This window comes from Mauremys mutica, chromosome 2 (assembly GCF_020497125.1).
Source record: "Mauremys mutica isolate MM-2020 ecotype Southern chromosome 2, ASM2049712v1, whole genome shotgun sequence".
NCBI classification, from domain to species: domain Eukaryota; kingdom Metazoa; phylum Chordata; order Testudines; family Geoemydidae; genus Mauremys; species Mauremys mutica.
This window is the reverse complement of record NC_059073.1, coordinates 277762967-277769252: the sequence shown is the minus strand read 5'-3', so window position 1 is coordinate 277769252 and position 6286 is coordinate 277762967.

Below are 6286 nucleotides of genomic sequence, written 5' to 3'. Positions count from 1 at the left end.
GCCGATCAGAGCGCATTAACAGATTAGGGCATCCACACTGGTGCCGTGGCGCTCCAGCAGGGGCGAAACAAACATTATTCCACTCGCCGAGGTGGAGTACCAGGAGCACTTTAGCTGCGGAGTCAGAGCGTTCTACGTGCCTTGCCAATGTGGACGCATCATGAGTTAGAGCGCACTGGGCTGCTTTAATGCGTTCTAACTCGCAAGTGTAGCCATGCCCTTAGAAGTGATTCAGTAATAGGGATAACTGGGACACTTTTAAGGAGATGAGCTCGCGCCCGAACTTGCAGGCCAAGGAAGTGCTCAGGAGCCCAAGGACATACATAAATCATCTGGGTCAATTCAAAACTTGTACAAGGTAACTACAAAGATGAGGAGTATGTATCTCAGACCACTGCAAGTGACTTCCTAGACCAAACCACAGCCTTTGAACAAAAACAACAAGGAGTCCGGTGGCATCTTAAAGACTAACAGATTTATTTGGGCATAAGCTTTTGTGGGTAAAAAACCTCCCTTCTTCAGATGCATGGAGTGAAAGTTACAGATGCAGGCATTATATAATGACACATGAGGAGAAGGGAGTACCTCACAAGTGGAGAACCAGTGTTGACTGGGCCAATTCAATCAGGGTGGAGGTAGTCCACTCCCAGTAATAGATGAGGAGGTGTCAATTGCCAACAAGATGAGGAGAGGCAAAGCTGCTTCTGTAATGAGCCAGCCACTCCCAGTCCCTGTTCAAGCCCAAATTAATGGAGTTAAATTTGCAAATGAATTTTAGTTCTGCTGTTTCTCTTTGAAGTCTGTTTCTGAAGTTTTTTTGTTCAAGAATAGTGACTTTTAAATCTGTTACAGAATGTCCAGGGAGATTGAAGTGTTCACCTACTGGCTTTTGTATGCTACCATTCCTGATGTCCGATTTGCGTCCATTTATTCTTTTACGTAGGGACTGTCCGGTTTGGCCAATGTACATGGCAGAGGGCCATTGCTGGCACATGATGGCATATAACACATTGGTAGATGTGCAGGTGAATGAGCCCTTGATGGTGTGGCTGATGTGGTTGGGTCTTCTGATGGTGTCGCTAGAGTAGATATGGGGACAGAGTAGGCAACGAGGTTTGCTACAGGGATTGGTTCCTGGGTTGGTGTTTCTGTGGCGTGGTGTGTAGTTGCTGGTATTTGCTTCAGGTTGGGGGGTTGTCTGTAAGCGAGGACTGGCTTGTCTCCCAAGGTCTGTGAGAATGAGGGATCGTTTTCCAGGATAGGTTGTAGATCATTGGTAATGCGCTGGAGAGGTTTTAGCTGGGGGCTGTATGTGATGGCTAGTGGTGGTCTGTTATTTTCCTTGTTGGGTCTGTCCTGTAGTACGTGATTTCTGGGTACCCATCTTGCTGTGTCAATCTGTTTCCTCACTTCCCCAGGTGGGTATTGTAGTTTTAAGAATGCTTGATAAAGATCTTGTAGGTGTTTGTCTCTGTCTGAGGGATAAGAGCAAATTTGGTTGTATCTTTGGGCTTGGCTGTAGACAATGGATCGTGTGATGTGTCCTGGATGGAAGCTGGAGGCATGTAGGTAAGTGTAGCGGTCAATAGGTTTCCGGTATAGGGTGGTGGTTATGTGACCATCACTTATTTGCACTGTAGTGTCCAGGAAGTGGAACAGGGCCTCATAAAACGCTGAGGGAAAATTGGACTGTGTTCTATGAAAACGGTCTGCTTAAAGAGGACTAGTGATTGGTAGATAGCACTACACTCTGTGCTCTGCTTCCCAAAGTGAAGGAAAAACTGGAGAGAATGAGAATGGTATAACGAAAGTACATTACTGAATTGTTTGCAGTGTTGTAACCATGTCGGTTCCAGGATATTAGAGAAACAAGGTGGATGAGGTAATATCTTTTATTGGACCGACTTCTGTTGCTGAAAGAGGCAAGCTTTCAAGCGTACACGAAGATCTTCTTCAGGTCTGCATTGACAGAAAAAGAAATAAACCCATTTATACCTGTGCAAACATAAAGAGGCTCAGTGAAGCAGTAAGGAGGGAAAGCTGTATTCTTCTCATCATAGAAAACATAATCACCCGATGAACTGTGCAACAATGTTTTCCTTACCAGGTACAGCCAGAGGATTCTGGCACATTCCACTCTACCCTGAAGCACTAAGCTGACAGCTTTTATAACTCCATTTGCAAGATTGTTAACTATTATCAGATATGAACCAGAATGCTTTGTACTTATGCTAAATAATATAACTATTAACTGTATTTCCAAAATGCTTGGTACTCATGCTAAGCTTTACTGTGGAAATCTATTAGTTAAACTGCTTCAGTTTTTTGTTTTTTGTATGTGCAGAGCCTGCCAGAAATAAAATGTATATTCTGGTAAAGAATATTATATATGAATTGTGTGCTAGTTTGAGTTAGCACTACATGTACTTCATGGTCTTCTTATATCTAGGGTGACCATATGTCCCGTTTTAATGGGACAAGTCCCATATTTAAGCCCTCTTGCAGCTGTCCCAACTTTTTCTTAAAAATGGGTAAATTGTCCTGTATTTGCTGCCTCCTCATCAGCACCGGTGGGTCCTGCTTGCTGGATCCCTGCTCGCCGGCTGCCCACCCACCAGCAGTCAGTGTGTGTTGGGAGGGGGGGGCAGTGGCCGACGATGGGGGTGGGTGTGCAAGGCTAGTGGAGAGGGGGAAGCTGGAGCATGCAGGGTAGGGCTGCTCCCCCTGCCGGTCCATCAGCACAACCCCTGCCACGTGCTGGCTCTCAGCCAGCAGGGCCCCTGTTACCCGGGGTTCTTTCAACCCAAAGCTCTTGGTAACTTTTACTCTGTGCGAGGAGGTGTCAGGAAATAAATCAGGGGAGACATGGCCATCCAACCGATAGATGGCTGGCACAAACAGGACAACACAAGAGTGCTTTCACTTAAAGCTAAACTTTACTTAGTCTCAAGCACTTACACATGTCCACAACAAGATTAGTAAAACACCCCCAACCCTTGATAATTACCAAAGCTGAGTGTGGCTTTCGAGTGACACAGCGGCAGGCTTCCAGTGGCCAAATCTTCCGTCTGCCGGTGGGGACCGCAAGATGTATCCAGAGGGAGAATCCAAAAAGAGTCCAAAAGAGTCCCCAAACGAGTCCAACTATCTCAAGCTTTTTCCCCTTATTTATACATTTAGTAATAGAATGATCTGTCCCTTAAAGAAACCTTGTTAAGTAAGCAGTTTCAATGATCAAGCAAGAGGTTCCTTCCAGAGTTTTTCCAGAGTTTGCAGCCTTGAGACCCCAATAGACATTCCTGGGGCATATCCTGTTCTTTTAAAATGCATGGATCAGCAACTTCAACACAATTTTTATCAGGAAGGACACTGGGTCAAACTGTCCTTTCTGTTGCACCCAAAACTCCCCGCTCCCCTCCTGCCTTGGTCAAGCTGAGAATGCTGAATGGCCAATTTACAGCTTGCTGACTAGGTGCCTTTAATAAGCCATAGTGGTTTCAAGCACTTTACAAGTTTCCCCGTACACCCCGGCCCCTGTCCTCTTTCTGGCCAGCGCTGGCTGTGAGCTGCGGCAGCCGGTGAGTGAGGGCAGGTGGCAGCTGGTCAGTGCAAGCAGGTGGTGGCCTCAGGCTGGGTGGGGAGGCCGGGAAGACACAGCGCCAGGTACCAGGAGAGGCAGGCCCGTGCACAGGGCCCAGCTGGGCATGGAGGATGGAGTGCAAGGCATGAAGGGTGAGTTGGTCGGTCACCCCCGTGTGTGAGAGAGGGGTAGGGTGTGTGGGGGGGGTAAGGGTGTGGGTGTGTCACCCTGTGTGTGTCCCCTGGCCAGTTCTGTGTGCCCTCCCCCAGAGCCACCTGCCAGCTCTGCGGGCACCCCCCCCCCCCCGCAGCATGTGGGCTGTCACAGAGGGCTTTCGACCCTCTCTTGGCCATTTTGGTGCCCAGTTCTGGGTTGGATGTGGGTTGTTTGTGTCCTCAGGGGCTGCACTCCTGTCCACTGCGGCTCTGCCTGTGGCTGGTGCAGGGCGAGGGGAGCGTGTGCACAGAGAATCTGGTGCCATGTGCTTGCCTTGAAGCACGACTAATATGAATAATGATGCTTGGCGTGGAGCTTGCAGCCCCGACCCCTTACCACGCGGCTCTGAGCGGGGAGGGGCTCCGGCCCTGCCGGAGACACGCTGCAGCTGTCGAAGGATGCTCCTGTATGCGCTGAGGCTCCGGGTGAGAGGGAAACTGGGGGTAAGGGGCCAGGGCTGGGGTGGCGGGGTTGGCCAAGGGGCCAGTCAGGGGACATGGAGGGGGCAGAGGTTGGGGACAGGGAATGGGGGAGGTTGGATTGTGGGTATTCCAGGGGTCTGTCAGGACTCAGCGGGGTGGGGGGGTGGATAGGGGTCAGGGCAGTCAGGGGACAGAGAGCAGGGGTGGGGTCCCAGGGTGGTGGTTGGGGTTGGGGTCTCTGGGGGACGGTGAGGGGACAAGGAGCAGGATGGGTCGGGGATTCTGGGGAGGGGCAGTCAAGGGGCAGGAAGTGGGTGGGGGTTGGATAGGGGGCAGGGCCAGGCTGTTTGGGAGGCACAGCCTTCCCTACCCTAAAGCTCGTTCAGCAGTTTGAGGCCTGCAGAAGAGCCAAGCTGTGAGCTTTTCCATTAGGGCTACCATCCCTTTCACTTCTCAAATGCCAAATTATAGTCTATATTTAATTTCAGTGCCATAGGGAGGTTCATGTCAGGGGAGAATAGCTTCATTTAAAATTAGCCACTGGGGGAGGGATCACATGAGAAGAAAAATATCCTACACCACCTACCTCCTTCCCAACCTACCAAGGGAGACCCCCTCTCCCCTGCATTCCCTGAGGCTTCAGAGGGGTTAATTCAGTGGTTCTCAAACTTTTGTCCTGGTGACCCCTTTCACATAGCAAACCTCTGAGTATGACCCCTCCCCCCTTATAAATTGAAAACACTTTTTAATATATTTAACACTATTATAAATGCTGGAGGCAAAGCGGGGTTTGAGGTGGAGGCTGACAGCTCGCGACCCCCAGTAATAACCTCGTGATCCCCTGAGGAGTCCCGACCCCCAGTTTGAGAAGTCCTGGGTTAATTTAATTTTAGCACCCTGTGTCCATTCACATGCATGTGCTATTTTGAGCATTTCAGTTTTCACAACATAGGCTCATCCCAGATTCTGGAACAAGCTCAAATGCTCAGTTCGTGGAGTATGTACATAGTCTATACTAAAGACAAACCCACAGTAACCGTCTCCAGTTCGTGAGGGACCCCATGGAGCCAGTCTCTAGGAAACATAAATGCATGGAGGTTAAGTCCATTAATGGCTGTTAGTCAGGATGGGTAAGGAATGGTGTCCCTAGCCCCAGTTTGTCAGAGGGTGGAAATGGATGGCAGGGGAGAGATCACTTGATCATTACCTGTTAGGTTCACTCCCTCTGGGGCACTTGGCATTGGCCATTGTCGGTAGACAGGATACTGGGCTGGATGGACCTTTGGTTTGACCCAGTATGGCTGTTCTTATGTTCTAACCTAAATGAACCCAAAGTTATGGAGACAGATACAAGTCAAGGAAGCCAGATTATCAGAAACCTGGAAAAATCTCTGACTGGGTGGGCTCAGGCGTTTGGTCACAAGCTGAGGTGGTTCAAAAGTTTTTTAAGCAGAATTTTTTTATTGTTTCTTTAAACAATCAAACACAGCAAGCAGCAAATATTTGGCCACACACTTCTGAAACCCCAAACCATATTCAGGTTTTGGCAGACTAATTTCAGCTTTTCAATTAAAAAAAAATAACAAATTTTGAAGGAAAGCAGACATTGTCTGTGATTTTTTTTCTGCTTTTTAAAAACCCCTAGTTTTCGATCCAAAAAAAGTTTTGACAGAAAATATTTGTCCAACTCTTTTAATGAGCTTTAGTGCCCTTTAGCACTAGCTAATCCTGAGAACCAGTGATACCTTGTAAAGAAGTTTTCCCAAACTGGGTTTGTGCCGAGATGTGGAAGGTTTATTTTTCCCAGGGCCGCCCATGGGGGGGGGGGGGGCAAGTGGGGCAATTTGCACCGGGCCCTGCAGGGGCCCCCACAAGAATATAGTAGTGATTTTTTTTTATGGAAGGGGCCCCTGAAATTGCTTTGCCCCAGGCCCCCTGACTCCTCTGGGCGGCCCTGCCTGGGGGAGCTGGGGCAGATCTGTGGCGCATGGGGGTAGAATGCACCATGCCCCCTGGCCAGTTGCGCAGGCGCATGGGGGCTGGAGTTGGGGCAATGTTAGAAGCTGCT